Source organism: Emys orbicularis, chromosome 5, assembly GCF_028017835.1.
Source record: "Emys orbicularis isolate rEmyOrb1 chromosome 5, rEmyOrb1.hap1, whole genome shotgun sequence".
NCBI classification, from domain to species: Eukaryota; Metazoa; Chordata; order Testudines; family Emydidae; genus Emys; species Emys orbicularis.
In genome coordinates, this window is record NC_088687.1 from 39,622,141 (window position 1) to 39,641,135 (window position 18,995).

General features: G+C 37.8%; 1 pseudogene; it reads left to right on the top strand.

Annotated features, from left to right (window-relative positions):
• Positions 1-4,746: 4,746 nt before the first annotated feature.
• Positions 4,747-10,874, top strand: LOC135879645 (zinc finger MYM-type protein 1-like; annotated as a pseudogene).
• Positions 10,875-18,995: the final 8,121 nt, after the last annotated feature.

The following is an 18,995-nucleotide window of genomic DNA, read 5'->3' on the forward strand; positions in this document are numbered from 1 at the left end:
CAGATTTCCCACCACTGAAACCCTGAAATGCTTTTTTTTTAGTAACTCAAACAGTACTGGGTTTGGCCCAAGCTTTTCCATCTAACAAAGCATTTGGTGGATTTGTGTAATTTTCATTTTCAAGAGCACAATCTTCAGGGCACATAAATGCTTCCTTAAAAGACAGAATATTTGCTTTCATTACTATAGGGTACATCAAGTTGTATTCTTTATCTCTGGGAGGGTTTTTTCACATTTACTTTTCAATAAATATTTATAATCTATACTCCCCAGTCTGCTTCTGGTTCAAAATCAGGTAACAGTTGTTGCATTTGATGTGAACTTTTTACTTTAAACAGTGTTCCATTCCACTTGACATCATCCCTAATTGTTACACACAGGTGAATCCCCACATGTAAACAAGTAGGGATTCATTACCATGGCCAAGTGAAACAGAATCACCTGTGCATATATTTCAAAGTCTCTGCTGGTTTTTAATAAACACTTGCTTTCATGGAGCTTGCGGATCACTTGCAGTACAACATTTGGGAGCCTGCAAGCCTGTCTTAATGATCACTGCTCATGCACATGGCTGCTGGAAAAATCTTTCATGAATATTGAATCCAATTATTATGAACAGGTGCAACCAAGTAACTACATTTCATGCTCACTGAGATATCACAAACACTTAAATTTGATAAAGTTAATACACAAATACCTACTCTGGTACACAACAATAAGTTAATGAACATTCATGAGAATGCAAATATAGTGATCAGGATTCTCGGCTTTGAGGTTGTGATCAAGATTCATTTTCAGTAATTTTAAACAATTATTTCACCTCGTTGCTTAATTCTTCTCACAGCTGGGGAAACCAGTGATGGGAGAAAATCATATTTCCTCACTGATATTTTCTTACTGAAATGAGACCTGTTCTGTGCCTCATGCTATTGTGCAGGCTGGGGAGAAAAAGAAGAGATAGAGATAGTGTTGGTTTAATCTAAACCATTTCATAGCTGTATTGTAATGTAAATATTAATATGGGGTGACATTTCAGAAGGACTGATGCTCAGACTTCCTGTAGAAGGCCACAAAATGAATTGTGGGTGTTGATCTGAGTGCTTGCACCTCTTACTATGTGATCTCCATATGCAGTTGTATATTTAGAGATGCACCCCCAATTTCATTATGGGTGCACATTACAGTATCAAGGAAAAGCTGCATTTTTAAAAAATCTGGCTCATGATGTTTATTCTATATAATGTTTTTCATTAAAACTATTCTGACCAAAAATGTGATTTGGAGCGTCACTGAACAGAAAAAAAGGGAACATTCTGCCACAACCAATGCAATCCTTATGGACAGCACATGGGATGGGTAGTGTTCAGCCATGGGAGAGGGCTAGAGAGACTAAAAATAGTACAGTAAAATGACAGTAAATTATTATAATTTAATAAGACTAGGAAAATGTGGCCAAATCCATAACTCTGCACCTGTTCTCAGTCCTTGGGCAGATGAATGGTGACGTTGGGAGAAGTATTTCTTTTAGTCCACACAGCAGTTAAGCAGCATCCTCTTAAGCAGAAGAGGGAAGAACCCACATATCATAAATCTTCCAGACCTATTCACACCTTCCCTGGCCTGCCTATACCTCGGCGTCTTCCACATACCTTACATAGCCCCTCCATCAGCTCCGTCCCCGATCCTTTGAAGAGTGACACCATGCCGTGTCCCACGAATTCTGTAGTTACAAAAGGAGTGGTTTGGAATTGGCCTTTGAGATCTACCCACAATGCCTCTCACTGCCTTCAGATCCCTGACTACCAGTAAGAGAACAAAAGTTTACTAGAATATTTTACCTGTATTCGTAGAAATGGACTGAAGAGATAATGCTTTGGATTTGCAAAATCCATCTGTCTTGGATGGGTCTTGATTCTGTAAAAACCAAGGTTTGTTAGGATCCAGTTTCTCCAAACATCCAAAATTAAGGGGGATTAAGGTTTAAATTGTCAGTTTAAGATGTGCTCCAAAGATTTTAATTTTGCTCCATCTCTAGATATTATAGACATTTTTTCAGCACCGGACGTGTTTTCAGTAGAATCCAGTAAATAGTACTATAGAGGTTAAATCCTGGCTCCACTCCTCCAGAGTTTTGCCATTGACTTCAGTGGGGCTAAGAATTTATCCTAGTATCTTAATGCTGCAGCTAGTATGATGACAAGCAGAGAAATTCATGAGTGCCACCTTTTTTCTCCATTTGACTTTCTTATGTTCACTGGACATCTGCTCATTTGCTGTAGGATCCCATCTTTTAAGTTAAACTTAGTGGAACTATTTCGAAGATGCTGCTTCTTATTTTAAATTTTACCATCTCTTCTACTGAACATACACCTACTACCCATATGTCATGAGCTTATTGTTCTGGAGTAATGCATATCCAAGGGCTGATTCCCCTGTACTTTACTCCATATTTATGCTTCTGTAATTCCATGTTAAATCAATGCAAAACTGGAATAACACAAGGGTGAATGAGGCTCACTCAATATTGCTGCAACTTCCAACACTTCTTATTTCTAAATAGAGATAAGCCAAGTTACAGCTTTCCTTTTTTCATTGTTATTAATAATCACTGTTTGTGTCAACTTAAAATTTTAAAAGTGAATCCATAAATTGCATTTTGTCTTTCATAGCATTTACTATATGAGCGTTGTTATAAAAGAAAAATACAGCACTTCAAACAGTCTCTGGTCCACTGCATTCACAAAAATTAATTTCAAGCCTCTTACTCAGGGACGGCCCAGCCATATAGGCAAACTAGGTAAATGGGGTGCCAAATTCAAGGAAAAAAATCAAATTAAAAAAAAAAAGAAAATGAAAAAGATGAAAAAAATACAAATGAAATAATGATGTTATTATTTTAATTCCCGTGCGTGTACAGAAGGAATATGAATTATAATTCATTTCTCTACATTTCTGAGAATTTATTAATATGTCAAATCTTTTATTTACTGCAAAAATAAATAATATTTTAGCGAATTTTTTTCCCAATTTGCGACGTAGGGTCAAGATGACCCACTCCGCAATTTTGATAAGCAATAACTCAGCCACAATGAAACACATCTGCCAGCAAGACCTGCAATGCTAGTGACACCTAACTCGAATATACATCAAGGTCGCATAGCCGGAAATTCATGTAGAGCAGAGGTATCATGAGTGGATACATGTCAAATGGTCATTTTAACACACGTCACGGGTAGATGGTTAAGAATCGAGCAAATACTGTGGAAAATTGTTTTTCTTGGTGCCAAAGAATAAAGAATAACATCTTTCAGCATTATAAATCCAAAATGTGAGTATCTTTAAGCGTTATTAAACCTTAGCGTTGTCGGGCTGTATAATTATGAACTTTTCTTTGTTATGACTGCTTCACATGTAATAAATAAGGTCCATAAAAGAAAAGTAACAGCGTTAACGCTTAATAGACTACGAAAGTGATGACGTCACACTCCAAGCAGGTAACCATGAGGAAGAGGATTACGTTCCAAACAACCGCTGTCGGGTTATAACATCAAAAAAGGTCATTTTGTTTCCGTGTAAACGCTGTAACTAACTATTTTAATAGGTAAGTGAGTGTACGTTACTAATCATTGAACCTTTAAGTGGTGAAAAGATGTGTTGGGATGGCTACAATGTGGTTTAAATCACCAACCATGTGGTGGGTGTGTCAGCCATCCTTAACGCTATAATGCTTGCAGTCGGGAGCACAGTACATAACAATATTCAAATGTCCCATGGCAGAAAGAGGAAAAAGAAAACCTCAGGAGCTGAGTAGCGTAAACAAAAGGCTGAGAAGGAAAAGGACCAAGCAAAACAGCAGGGATCCTTCCTGAAATATCTTCTCTTCAATCCAAATAAAGATGGAAGCAGTTCACAGCATCCAGATGAATGAATTTTACTTGGAGAGGAGGTTAGCTCACATCCGCATGGAAGCAATTTGGAACATCAAGATGAAGGTATATTACTTCGAGGTGAGAGTAGCTCACATCCACAAAAAAGCAGTTTGGAAACTCAAGATGATGGAAACTTACTTCTAGATGAAGGCAGATCACAGCATCAGACTGATTTGGAAGTGGAGAAAATTTATTCACCTTCAGAGACACATGCAGAAATTGAAGTAAATGAAGTAGAAGGAAGAAAGGATGAGGAAGTTACAAACAAGTTACAGTATGGGGACCCAGCTTCATGGCCCAGATGTGATGACAGTGTGCGGCAAATTCTCGTGGAACATGGACCCAAACAAGTTCATGAATTTCCCTTCCCTAAGGATGAAAATAAAAGAAAATTCTCTGCTCAGCATTACAAGAGGAAACGCATTAATGGGGAAGAAATTCATCGAAACAATATTCAGTGTTGAAGGACTCTGTGTTTTGCTTTTGCTGCAAGTTGTTTAGAAAACAAGCAATTGGTACATCACTTACTGAAAATGGTTCTAAGGACTGGAAAAACATATCTTCAATTCTCTCTTCACATGAAAAAAGTACAGAACATTTGGAATGTTTTCAAAATTGGAAAGAACTTGAATTACGATTGAAAAAAGGAAAAACTATCGAAAATGTACATGTGATCAAGGAAAAAGAAGAATATTGGCAACAAATAATAGAGCGTCTGATTGCTTTAGTGAGCGTTCCCAGTGGGCAAAATTTAGCATTCCGCGGCTGCGGTAGAAATGAAAGATTATACACTCCAGGTAACAGAAACTTTTAAAAAATTGTTGAATACCTAGCTTTGTTTGATCCAGTCATGAAGGAGCATCTACATAAAATAACTGATCATGAAACACAGGTTCATTACTTAGGAAAAAATATGCAGAATGAACTGATTCAAATCTTAGCAAATGCCATTAAAAAGACAATTGTAGAAGCTGCCCATTCTGCAAAATACTTTTCAATAATACTGGACCGTACACCAGATGTGAGTCATGTTAAACAAATGACGATGATCATTTGTTTTGTGGATATGGAAAAATCTGCAGATGAAGATAATGTTGAAGTGCTCATAAAGGAACATTTTTGGGGTTTCGTACCACTGAAGGAGACGACTGGAGCATTTATGACTGAAACTATTCTACAAGAGCTTGAAACAATGTCATTATCTGTTGAAAACTTACGTGGCCAAGGCTATGATAATGGGGGTAATATGAAGGGTAAAGACAATGGTGTGCAAAGGAGAATGATGAAAATCAATCCTAGGGCCTTTTTCATTCCTTGCAGTGCGCATTCTCTGAATTTGGCTGTTAATGATGAGGCTAGATGCTGTTTGGAGGCAAGCCGTTTCTTTGACCTGGTGCAACGTGTTTATGTGTTTTTCTCAGGCTCAACACGCCGTTGGGAGATTCTGACTCGCCATGTGAACTCTCTAACTGTGAAACCACTTAGTCAGACAAGATGGAAGAGTCGAATTGATGCTTTGAAGCCTCTTCACTATGAACTTGGAAACATTTATAATGCCCTAACTGAAATTTCTGATGATACTACCTTTACTGGATCATCTGGCAATATGGCACGTTCAGATGCAGAAGCTCTTGCAAATGGCCTTTCCAAGTTCAAATTTGTGACTTCACTCATTTTGTGGTATAATATCCTTTTCAAGATTAACCTCATTAGTAAGCAGCTTCAGGAAAAGAACTTGAACATTCATTCTGCTATTCAAAAACTGCAGCAAACTAAACATATTCTGGAGGAATTCAGAAGTGATGAACGGTTCGAAAGAACACTGGTAGATTCTCTTGAGCTTGCTGAAGTAATAGACTTTCTGACAGAATTTGAACCAGAGCCGGTTCGTATTCAGCAAAAGAAACAGCAGTTTTCATATGAAGGATGAGACACACCCATTCAGAACCCAAAACAAAGGTTCAAAGTGAATTTCTACTTCGCAGTCCTTTATACCACTATTAATCATAGAATCATAGAATATCAGGGTTGGAAGGCACCTCAGGAGGTCATCTAGTCCAACCCCCTGCTCAAAGCAGGATCAATTCCCAACTAAATCATCCCAGCCAGGGCTTTGTCAAGCCTGACCTTAAAAACCTTTAAGGAAGGAGATTCCACCACCTCCCTAGGTAACCCATTCCAGTGCTTCACCACCCTCCTTGTGAAAAAGTTTTTCCTAATATCCAACCTATTCACTTGGTTGACGAAAGATTTCAACAGATGCAGCAGCTAGAGTCAGTATTTGTCTTTCTATATGATATCCACAGCTTGCAAAAGAAAACAACAAAAACCGATACGAGAATTTTGTATAAAACCGAAGTCAGCATTGACTCATAAAAATTCAAAAGACACTGATGCTACAGATTTGTGTAGTGAGCTTCAGGCTGTCTCAAGATGACGTAAGAAACAGTCCACTCCTGAAGAAGTACTGAAGTTTGTTTGTGAAAATAAACTCACAGTTTTCCAAACATTTTTATAGCTCTACGCATTCTTTTAACTTTGCCAGTTTTCGTAGTAGTGGGGAAAGTAGCTTCTCAAAGTTAAAATTAATAAAAAACATATCTGCATTCAACAATGGTGCAAGAGAGACTTGTTGGACTTGCCACAATGTCAATAGAGCATGAAATAGCTGGAAAACTGGATCTAAAAGAACTAATGACTGAATTTTTAAAACTTAAAGCAAGAAAAGTCATGTTTTAAGAGCACAGATTGTTTTTTATTCTGAGTGTTTTGTTAATACAGATTAAAGGTCATTGAAGAATTTTCTTATTTCTTTCTATATTGGATGTGGTGGTAATGGCAATTAAAGCTGGATAGAGTAATGGATGATTTTGGATTTGTAATAATAGAAATTATAATTAACATTTTTAATGCATTTTTATTTGAAATCAGACTGAAATATCATCTAGCTGTCGTGTACAAATCTATTATTTGTGTGTACAAATCTATTCTGATTTCGTGTCTCTATTTTATCTGATCTTAGAAACATTGGTTGGACAGATGGACGGATGGACAAACCGAATAATTAAGCCTCTATTTTAAAAAAAAAAAAAGCTTAAAAAACATTAAAAGGAAAAAAAGGGGCAAAATGTTTCCAAGTTTACCAAAAACCTCAGTCTAGATCTCCCCTTGGGGTTTAGGGGGTGCCGATTGCATGGTTCGCCTAGGGTGCCAGTTGCTGGCAGCTAGTCTAGGGCCGCCCCTGCTCTTACTGTACATGTTCTTGAATATTACTTATGAAGTGGCACTGTTAATATTTTCTTCACATAATTTTTAAACTGACCCCTTGGGTTTGGAAGGTGGGGGTGTTAATATAAAAAGCATTTTCTTTCTTATCTTGTAAAATAAATCTACAGCAATGTAATTTATACTTGTCTCAATATACTTAATAATAAAATGTATCACTGATATAGTACTTAGATAGTTACTTGAGTATTTCATGGGCTTGCCATTTGTGGATAATCCATTGACTTAAATAGGACTTAAGGTGATGCATTTAAAGCAGTTGCTTAAGTGCTTTGTTGAATAGGGATAGACATGCTTAAGTTAAGCATATGCTTAACTTGCCTGAGTGCCAATAGAACCTATACAGAAACTCACACAAGTGTATATTCTCCCTTTATATGGTGTGTGTGAATGTAGATATTTATCTGAAATATTCTAGAATCTACAAAATGGGGATGAAAGCCTGAAAGACTGTCTGTCTCTGATGTGATTTCCACTACTGATCCTAGCCATGGCAACAGACTCTCTCAAGGTACTTCTGTAACTTCACTTCAGGCCCTTGTCCAAGCCAAAAGTGCAAACGCTTATAAAAAAGGAAAACACAAAATCAGAACATTACCAACGCTTAAAATAAAAACCGATTCAAGTTCAGTTCTATAACTGGGTGAAGGATCAGGGATTTGGCAGGAGAAATTCTGGTTTTTAACCATACAGATCTTCCCATCCATGGTAACGACAATCAGTTATCAATGGGATTTACATGAGCACACTGAGGCACGACTCAATACCCTTAAAATGCTCATTCTATACTAGAAATTGCTTACTATATATACTTTCTCCCATGGGAGAATATCCCACAAAATAGAATGCAATCCCAGAAAGTGATCTGTATATGTTGTATGTAACAATAGTAGCTGTACATAACAGTGAACCAAAAATATTAAATTGAAGTTATAATTAGTTGCAAGAAAATATAGATATAAGAAACCTGCAACACACTAAATAAGCCTTCAGTTCACTGATGTCTAGAGATCTCTTTGTGAAGCTGCTTTAAACTTCTTTGGATACATCTCACATACCATAGGAACTTTAAAATATGGACTCATCTACAAGTCTGCTTGTGGGGGAGGGGCAGCAAAGAACTTTAAAACCTGCTGTTTTCTGTTCTGGAGGGGATCTGTGAAGATTTTGTGATACGGTCAAGTACATTGATACAATAAACTGAAAGAAGACTCTGACTATAAAAACTTGGCATCCACTTTGATCCACCAATATTTTTCAGGTATCACATTGATCAGTTTTACAGTCTGTTATAAGAGGAGCTTAAACCAAGCTTTTCACTGACTTGATGATGCTTACAATGGATATCCCCAATCACTTTTCAAGAGCATTCTATCAAGTTCAGTTGATAAAGATTAGATTAACTTATTATGGATGTTATTTTTCTAAAAACCAATATTTTCATTCATCAGTCATCACTGGTGAGAAACAGCTTAGACCTTTAAGACAGAAATATAGAAGATCTTGTCAGAATGGATCAGGAGCTCAAATAAAATAGACAAAATATAGCATTGTCAAATCTCTTATTTGAGTGGGAGTACACTAATACTTGGTTGTCCCTCAAAAGAACTTCTGTCCTAGAAGCAGCACTGGCTGTCGGGGTCAAAGATCTGATTTACTTAAATACATTTATTGCGGAATTTTAGCACACATGGAAGCAAAGGACTGATACTAGAGCTATGAATAGTGCACGCAGGGCACAGTGCACAGAACACAGAGCTAACTACCAATACACACCAGTCCTGACCTTCACACTCCTGTTATCCCAGCCCTGAGCCTCTCCTGCTTTGAGAATCCTTTGCAAAGATGTATTCATTGGCTTTGTGAAACAGCGAAATAATTTGAAGTTCCCAGATTTTATTACTGTTGGATAATTTCAGGGATAAAGGAACCCAATCAGCTTCTTTCTGAGGTTGCTGTTTATGTGGACGCAAAACTGTTGTGAGCTGCTGACTGGCAGAGCAACAGATTCTATCCTGGTGTAAATATGGTACAGCAGCTACTGCCTCTGAATTCAGAATGATTTGTGGCAAATGAGGAAACTAGATAATCTTGGACTACTTCAGAGTGGAGGGCTAAATTAAATGTTGCTCGTTCAACATAAAAGAGATTAACAACTATGATATGGATATAAACAATAAATTCTCAAGCTTCATATATATATATATATATATATATATATATATATATATATATATATATATATATATATATATATAGTGGGTGTATAATCTTAATACAGAGATTGCCTCCTGGAGCACCTCTCATTCCATTTGTAAATGCATTATATCCCTCCCTGGGGCAACTACATCAAAAAGTAATATTGTTTAATGCTGTCATTTAATGCACTCCGGCAGCTGGAACCAATGAGGAGAACCAGCACCATGTGACCAGCCAACTCTCTGTTGTGAGGGAATTAAATGTTACAAGATGGTGTAACGTCGAGCCCTGAGGTGCATTCAGGCATCAGAGGAGCACAAAGGTTGACATACAACCACCTTCTCGCCCCTGTTCAACTGCACCAGGCAAAGCTCAGGTATATCTGAAGATCTGGCTCCATGTTCTTAGAACTCTCTTTTACGGATAAGATGTGTGTGTCCTGGAGCATGGTAAGCAAAGCTTTGCCTTCCCACGCCCTGCCCCTCTTAAATATTTCTTGTTTGTTTTCCTTCAGATAATGTTATGCAATTCCAAGAAAATTTATACTGCCTCCCCATTCTCCCCAGGAATGAAACAAAATTAAAATCAACAATTTGTTAACCAGGAAAGTGTTGGGTTTCCTGGGTGGGATTTTCAAAAGTGATTAAGGATGTTAGGTACCCAACTCTTATTGAAAGTCAATGAGAGCTGGGTGGCTACCTCCTGTAGGGACTTTTGAAAATCCCACTTGTTATAAATGGGTATTGCACAATAGAACAAATGATCAGACAGTTGTGGCTATAAACTCAGATTAGATATTGCTCAGGTTATTGGGCATATAAACAGCTTCCCCAAGAGTTTATACAGACAGATCAATCAGACTAAATTTCTCTCTCTTATGCAACTTGTAACCATTTATCTAGTATTAATTAAACATCTATTTTAAACCACCTTACAATACATTTCCGTGACAATAGCCACAATAAGATACTGAGTTATAAATGATGCACTGGTCCTTTTTGCCTCCCCACCTACTATCACTGAATGTAATAATTTATTAATGGAATTGTCTTGCTTTCTGAAAGATTATTCAGGTTGGAGACAGTAAATAATCAGCTATGTGGTTGAAGAAGCATGCAAGTGATTTGCCCATGTTCATACAGGAAATCAGTGGCAGTGACAGAAATTGAACCTAGCTGTCTTGAGTCCTAGTCCAGTGCCTTAACTACAAGACTATTATTTTAACTACTACTCCCTAGTGAAAAACCTTTACTATATTTCCATAGGTCTAAGCTCCCTCATTTTTTGAAGTAACAATTGCTGTCCTTTTTATTTTTGAATGTATAATTAATTTTTCTTCCAAATTTTTAGCAAGAAAACAATCCTCTTTTGCAGCAAGGAGAAAAAACAAATGAAAATCTGGATTTGGTTGCCTTTGAGTCTGATCCAAAGCCCATTGACATCAATGGAAAAAACCACTGACATCAGTAGGATTTGGATCAGGCCCTTTTAATTTAAATGCCTCTAAGCCTCACCTATCACAGAGCATGATCTCATTTATAATAGTTCTGCTAACTAGAACAATCACCTTTATTAGAGTGAGTCTTCCTAATGGCTGCTGGAAAAGTTAAGCTGAAAGATGTACTGCCATTCATTTACAAGGCCCCAGATGCTGAACTGCTCCCTCTCCCCCCCCCTCACACACACACTCTTTCCCCTCCCAACCAAGCTCCCTGCCTGTCCAAGGTAAAGGAATTCTGCCAGGCCATATGCTTTGCACATTTCTCTTTGAGGGCATAGCTGCTGTTCCTCTGGCTCTCATGGTGCAAGTCTCCTGCAACCAGATGGGCATGCAGCCAGTGTTTGAAGGCATTCTGCCACAGAAATTTCAGTGTAAAATAGATTAGAAATTATGCATGGAGATTTATGATCATAAGATGTCAGGTTTATATTTCAGTATGTAATACAGGGATTGCTATTTACACTAATTCACCATCTATGATAAAACATCTTTATATATCTAAGAATTGCTGTGTGTGCTGCCTGCATGCCCAACTCCCTCCTAGTGCACCCAGCTGTCATCACACTCCATAAGTTCTGGTGCTTCCAGCTGGCAGATTGCAAAACAGCAATGCTATGTCCTTTTTCAGTGCCCAGATCATGCGCCAGTCAGTGTTTACACTCAGCTCCCTGGACATTATGAGACCAGTACCTCTATATCCCACGCGTATTCCTATCTTTATACAGTCTACATACAGCAATTCAATCTATACAGAATAGTTCTCATACCACCTGAAACCGCACAGTACAGTAACTTGCATTTTCCTTATATTCATATTCTGCTCTCACCTATTCAAAGGATTTAAAGTTACTTACTCCTTCCTGTTTATCTGTTTGCCTTTCACTTAAAAAGATTGAAAGTCCCTTGATTGCACAACTTTCAAAATATGTATCTTCAGTCAACATATTTGATCAGATCTGCCACCAGCCAATCACATTCCAATCTTACACAAACAATAAATTTAGTTAACTGATCCTAAACTTTCTCTCTCCACATCCTCTACCTCCAACCAACACACACAAGCTGTTAGCTTTATATTTTCAAACTAGTTAGAGAGATCACTCTTTCTCTCATCCTTAGCCAGATTCTGATAGTTTCCATTACAGTCTAATATAGGTTGATATAAGTAGTCAGACTTACTAGATTTCACAAAGGTTTCAGCTCTCTTGACCAGCAGTTCAAGCTCAATGCTTTCTAAACTATAGTCCAGTCACTGTAATCACTGACCACCAACTTGAGGCCCTTCTCAATCCTACATTATCTTCCTCTTTGTGACTGCTACACACAGCATCTCATCATACATTTGTTATCCAAATTGCTCCTCTATGGCTGCTGCCCTCCTTACTCTGCTGAAACTATAGTAAGCAGAAACCACATCCCTTCTGAAGCTTGTTTCTTTCTAGGACATAATGTTGACTTTACCTCTGGGAACTGTTACCGTCTCCTACCTTATGACACTTTTCCAAATAATTGCTTTTAAATATTATGACAGTCTCCCCTGAACCAATGGAAAAACAATTTTAGTCCTTTCATTGCATTGATGGCAATGGAGAAGTGGATCCTGAGTTGGCACTATTGCCTCTCCAGGCTGCAGGAGGTGAGGCATTTCCCTCTGTACACTCCCTCTCCACAAAATCTTGTTGCTCTACTCTTACCATCCTCTGGCTGCTGAAAGGGCTCCTTCTTCCTCTTCCCATTCCTTGCCCAGTATTAGTAGTGTCTTCTGGCTTCTTCCCCTCTCCTCCTGATTGAAACAAGAAGCATTTCTGAGATACTTCTCATCTCTTCCCAAAGTCCAATTCTCCAGTGCTTCTGATACAAGCTTTGCTGCCTGTTCTCCCCATATGTTACAGACAGATTCCTGTACCAATCACAGGCAATGGAGAGGAAATTCTGCAAGCGAAAGTCAGGAGCTCTGACAGAAAGGCCTCTACAGCATCCTCTGCTTCCTCACAAAAATGAGAGGCAAAAGAGGAACAAATGAGTGAACCAAAGTATTAAGAATTTGGTTTGCTGTTCTAAAACTATCCCAAGAGGCCAGCTTTACTGGATAGTGGAGTTAGTGCCTGACAATTTGAAGTTAGAATACCTTTACTCAACATGACCAATATTAGAATTACAGAGTTGTTAGATCTGGAAGGAATCCATAGAACTGCATCTAGCTCTGTCCCTGACTGTGTCTCCAATACACACTTAGGATACTCCCTCTACATGTAAAGACTTTATTGTTAAACTAGGTTTACAGCTCCTCTACACAAAAATGAAACGTGATTCATCCTTGACTAGTAAAAACACCAGCTAAAGCAACTTATGAATACTTTTCTTTTACTCCTACTAGGCTTTTCTTGTATATATAACTTTCTTGTTAGTTTCTCATGCTTGCATTTAACATTTTGAATTTTAACCTGTAGAAAATCCTCCTCTCTCAAGAATGTAACCCTTCAAATGGGTTAAGGGATAGCAGACAGATAGAAGAATTTCTTATTAATGACTGCAAACACCTCCGCAGAATAATCAAATTCCAGCACTTAAATGTTTCTAGGTAATACTCTCTTTAAAATATCTAAACGTTATGAGCCAAATTCTCTGATGGTTTAATTCAAGTAAAAGAGAAAGACAGAGACTCCCGTGAGAAGACAACGCGGATAATCATGATGACTCCATGCTGCATAAGGAGGTCAAGCTTACAGGATTTCCTGTCTTTAGTGGTCTTCCCTTCTGATTTTTTGCTCCGACTGAACAGGTTTCTTCTGGAATTAATTGTTCAAAAAAGCTCATCAGGCTTTTCTGCTGATTTTGTGTGATGGGTGGAGGGGAAGGGGGAGGATATAATCTGTAAATTACAAGTCTCAATTTCTTTTCTATAACTCCTTCAGTGACTTTCAATGACTTCACATAGCTCTTGCTAGCCTGATCTTCACCTGGATCCTTCCTGTTTCAGACTTCTCAGTCTTGTTCCCAAGTCTATGTATTTCATGGTCCTCTTGGCAAAGCAACAAGTTTTCCCTAATCAAAGAAGTTATATGAAGGCTGCCTATTCTATATGGAAGTGGGTTCCTCTACCTTAAATTACTTCTATTAACAAAATAGGACCTCTGGAGTTTATTTTTTACACCTGAACATGCATGAGAGCTTGTAACTTGTACTATTTATACCTACCACTCTCATTCCACAATAAATCATACCCCCATCTACAGTTTTAACTTTCTCTTTCTTTAGCCTTGGTTTCCTGTTATAATATCAGGATCTCTCTGGTTTATCTACAAGATGCTTTCTCATCAGGACCTTTCTTTCTATACAACCCCTTTTCCTATATATCTTTGGCCTAACTTAAGTTCTCAGTTACCCATATGTGCTCACATCTAGCTGGCCATATGCATAGGCAAAATACTTGATTTCTGCATGTTGGGTATTTGCAAACTCAGGTTTGGTGAACGTAAATGTACATGAGCAATTGTATACACAGGGCTTTGAAAATCTGAGTCAAAAGATCTTAAAGAATCAAGTCCAGATAAATTCATTGATATACAAAATCAAAATATCCATCCTAACACAGCACTTTCTCTTGCTGGGATGCAGTTGAAAGGAGCATACACCAATAAGGCCCATTGGTATTTATTTGTATGTGATTTTTTCATACAGCCTTATGGCTTGACTATAAGGCAAATGGCAGTTTTCAAAACATTCCCAAACTAGCTGAAGTTTGGAGGATACAATATATATGGCGTAAATAGCTAAAAATTATGTATACAAAAGAGAAAAATGTCTTCCTCTTCTATATTTCTGGTTCTTTCACTGCAAGATATTTTATCTTACAAATCTTTCTTATCATATGATTTAGACTTTTTAAAATATAAAAACAGTTTTGCTTTGTGGTTAGTAACCAACTCTACTAAAGCCAAAACTCAGAAGTACCTTCATTCAAACTACTGGTTTCCTGGCCTGCTATTTCTGCGGTTGCTGCTCAATACGAAGTTAGAAGGGGAGGGAAGGAGAAGTGGAAAATATAAAATAAAGTAGAATGTGTATATGACAGGCTTAAAAAAAGATTTTTCCTATAATACTGCTCTGGTAATATTAGGTTATTTGCAGTATAGGTTATTTGCAATATACATCAAAGCTGTGTAATTTTAAATTTCTACCCACATTTTCATAACATTGTTTACATATTTCTTTGATACTCTCTTTTTTGTATGATCCTTTTTTGTTAGTTATAGAACCTCAGAATGATACTAATTTTCTTTAAATGCTATTCTTATGCATGAAACATTAGAGGTGCATTTTAAGAATTTCTGGCCAAATGTTGCTCTTACTTATACCTAACAAACAGGGTAGTCTGAATGAAATTTAAGGCAGAATTTGATGCTAAGGGACAAAATGTTACTCATGATGGGTAGATCCTGACTCTGGGCCAGATGGCAAACACTTTATTCTCAATACTGACCAGTTACGCACACAAGAAATCCCATTCCCACTCTCAAGCAAAGTATTACTCAACAAGTCAGGATGACAGAACATGGCCTTAATTGTGTACTTCACAATAACGGGACACAACTTGATGAAAAAGAAATTATTTTCAAACTGCGTATGCTTATTTTGAATAATGTGCTGGGTTTTAGTATATCACATATTTGAACCAAATGGATAATATTATTGGTTTAAATGCATAAATAAAAGTCTAAAATTAACTTATCTCAGAAACCATCCTGTACAACTAAATAAAATTTTCCCACTTCAAAAAGTGTTTATTTCACTTCAAGTAATTTTTGTGTGTGTGTGCTGAGCGAAAATACATGACTTCAAAAAAAAAAAAAGATTGTTTTAGCAAGGATAACAACTCTCAAAACTTATTCTGAGGAATAGAGCAGAATGAATCATATTCATAGGTGTGTACACTGGATGGAAAAATCAATGCTTTCTCTTAGCAAAGGCACTCTTGGGGATAGGGAAATCAGAGCTGCAAAAACCTAACCAAGTTTGCCTGACAGCTTTCCCAAACACACTAGACTGGTGGTGCACTGGGAATAAGGTAAAGCTGTCAGTCCCCATGCTAGTAGAATCACGTGGCTCATTCTGCATCCCAAGGGAAGCTGACAACCACACTGCTTTCACCCTTGCACTTTGAACACTCCAGGAAGCTTCATTGATTGTAGGGGTTAATCTTCTACCCTTTGGGGCTGGTATAAGTATGTAGTTTACAGAAAGAGATGGACACAATCAATAGGAAAACAATGAACTCAAAAAACTAAAACAAAAACAGAGCTCTTTGTTGCCACTGTAAAGGGAAGAAGAGGAAGAAAGGAGAGGAGGGATGAAGGGAAAAGAATACTGAACACAATGATTTCAAGTAATAAACAGCTGGGTTGAAATCCTGGCCCTACAGAAGTCAGTGGCAAGATTCCCATTTATTTCAATCAGCCAGAATTTCAACCCTGGAGCCTGATCCAGCACTCCATTACACAAGTGTGACATACAAATATTTAGTGAAGTCTTATTACCATAAAAATGGTGCGAGAGAGCTTGCTCAGGAAACCCAAGTGTTGAGAATGTTTAAAGGAACACTCTTATAATGTTATGTAGCTCTCTTATTTGTTATAACTTTCCAGCAATAACTGTCTTTTTCATTAAATGTTAGTTTGTTTTTTTGGAATCTTACCAGCAAAATTGGCCATTGTATCCACATTTCAGTTTGTCAACAATCCTATGACAATGATTGTGGATTAACAACTCTGTAAAGAAAGCTGACTGTAGCCTCATTCTACCCACCATCATGGGCACAATTATGCATCTGATTCTACACCAGTTAAGGCTAATAATACAGAGTGCTGTGTCTTGTAAAGAAGCAGAAACTACTATGAAAGAAACATTTCCAGGCTTGAACTGATAGCTACTGAATTGCTACATCTCCTTGTTAGTAAAAAACCTACATGATCTAAATGTAAATCCTCTGCCTGATTCAGAGCAAGGACCTGAACCTGGTTCTCTCATATTCAAGGTATGTACCCTAACCAGCTAATGGCTTTTCTGGGCTATGTCTCTCCTTCTCCTGAACCTGAAAAATCTTTCTTGTAACCAACTCTTTCCTGTGAAAGGTTCGGGGTTCAACAAATTGGCATTTTTGTTGAAAAATTCCCAACCAGCTCTAGATCTAATACCCACAGGTTGCTGGCCATGTTACCTAAAGAAACACTTCTTTACTTCTGTCTTACTGAATGGGAAGCAAAACTTCCTCAAATTTGCACAATAAAAATCCCAGTATCTCTTGGACAGGAGGTTTCTATAAATACAAAAATAAATAAATAAACACTTTGAAAAGAAAACATGTTTTTTCCTTCTAAATAAAAAAAGCTATGTAACTGTTCTCTCAGTCACATCAAAAGTGCTGACCTTTGTTCTGCTCAATGGAATCAAACCATTATTGAGCCTACCTCAAGAATAATGTGGTTGAAAGTTAAATAGTTCACACACACACACAAATATAACAATAATGAAGAAGATGAGATAGCAAGACTGAGCCGGAAGCCAGACTTGACTCAAACCATGATATTGTCAGTTCTCATAAGCTCAGCAAGGTTGGATGTCTTCATTATTTGGATGGGAGACTTCCCAGAGACACCCAGGAGCAACAGTGATAGAAGTATTTATGGAGATTGCACTCTCCATTCTGAGTCAGTTCTGAATCAATAAACCACCATGTGGTTTAGTACTTTGGCACACTTTATTGCTGCAGGCATCTTTTGGATGAGAAATAGAACAGAGGTCTTGAACACTTGTGGTCATTAATGCTCCCATGGCAAAAGCAGGGATGTTAACCCAGTATCTTGCCCAAATTCCAAATACATCTTTAAACCCTTACTTTAAGAAGGGTTGTCAGAGTACAATTCCAAGGTGTAGGAAGTGAGTGACCTGCATTGCAATGTTTGCCTCGCTCTGAAATATTCTTGAACAACATTGCATGAATTCTGGCCCCCAATTCAATAAGATGTCTATGAGGCTATAGCAGAAAGTAAAATACATTCTGCCTATATCAATTCCTCAATGAATGCAAGTACTTTACTTAGTCACTAGCTGAAACAAGTAATAGGTGATTAAGATTCAGCATTTTTTCCCTTAAGGTTCAATTCCAAAACGTAGGGAAGAATTCATTCCTCACCCCTACCCCACTGCAGGGGATGCCAATTACATCCTCCTGTGAGAATGAGGGCAGCTGCCCTCATGGAAGCATTCACCCAGGGTGAGGGCAGGAGTCAGCACTGCTCCTTCCCTCAGAGATTTTTCTAGAGCAGGTCAGCTTTAATACATGACCAGGACTCTACAGGGAGTCCCACAAGTGTAAGCTCTCTGGGAGATGTGCCAAATTGGTACATCTCTCTCAGCTGGCCCCCACCTCTGCAGCAATGTCTAGTTCCTGGCACACACACACCCAATGTGAGGGGATTGCAGGTGGCTCAGCAGCTGTGCTATAGCTCTTGGCAGATTTATCACTGCTGAAGGCTGACAGCCTGTCCTGCAGATGCAGTCCTATATTCCACTTTCCTTCCCCTTCACTTGCTGTATTTATTATTGGCTCCATTAGGGAACTCAGTGATGAGCGAGCTTATAGCATCCATACATTTGTACATAAAGTGTAGATATTTTGTATCAGGATATCTGCGGCAATGGGTGCAGGGTAGTCATAGGCATTAATACCATTTATCTTCTACTTGCAGATTGTGTTGTGTCAAGGCGACTCTCACAGATACCTGTATGCATATAAATAATCCATAGAAGTCGTACCTCAAGGTATATACAATGCATTACAAATTCTAAGTGGCAATGTGAAGAAATACACAACACAAAATAGCAGACATGCAAAATGATGTAGAATTTTAGCACTGCTGTGAGTGCTTAATTGGGATGTTCATTCTAAATCAAACGTTATTCAACTTCTCAAATAGAGAGTTATGATGCTATAGATACTAGAAATCCTAGATCTCTAAAATACAATTAAATATAAAGTTACGGTATGCAGTTTTGGCATAATGCAACATATACACGTGTAG